The sequence below is a fragment of the Myotis lucifugus genome, unplaced genomic scaffold (assembly GCF_000147115.1).
Source record: "Myotis lucifugus unplaced genomic scaffold, Myoluc2.0 scaffold_115, whole genome shotgun sequence".
NCBI lineage: Eukaryota > Metazoa > Chordata > Mammalia > Chiroptera > Vespertilionidae > Myotis > Myotis lucifugus.
In genome coordinates this window covers 3,271,918-3,272,381 of record NW_005871163.1, presented here as the reverse complement: position 1 = coordinate 3,272,381, position 464 = coordinate 3,271,918, and positions in this window count along the sequence as shown.

Genomic DNA, 464 nt, shown 5'->3' with positions numbered 1-464 from the left:
CTTTGACTTATCATCTGGGTCACCGCTATCCCAACTTGGGTCTTATTTATGATGAAGCACGAAGTTCCCGCAACTATGCAAATAAAAAAATTCGCTTTAAAAAAATTCCTTTATTTAGAAATGGAATCTTGTCTCTGTCGGGTACTGTTTTATTTTAGTTGATCTGGAATGTTACCCGGCTCCGGCCCCAAGGGGGACTGGGGACCTCTCCTCCTGTTAGCCTTACAGCAGCCGGAACCATTGGACTGATCTCTGTGGACGCGTAGCGAGACGTAAGGGGGCGCTACAGCTCCGGCACTAAAGTCGCCCTCAACGCAGCTGCAGGCCCAGGTGGGCTGCAGATGCTGGGTGAGACCGAAAGGCTTCAGGCGGTGAGGCCGGTGCCCCGCCCGCGCCCCTGCCCCCACCACGCCCCTCCCTGTCCCATCCCCTCCGCCACGCCCCACAGCGCCCCGCCCCTCCGC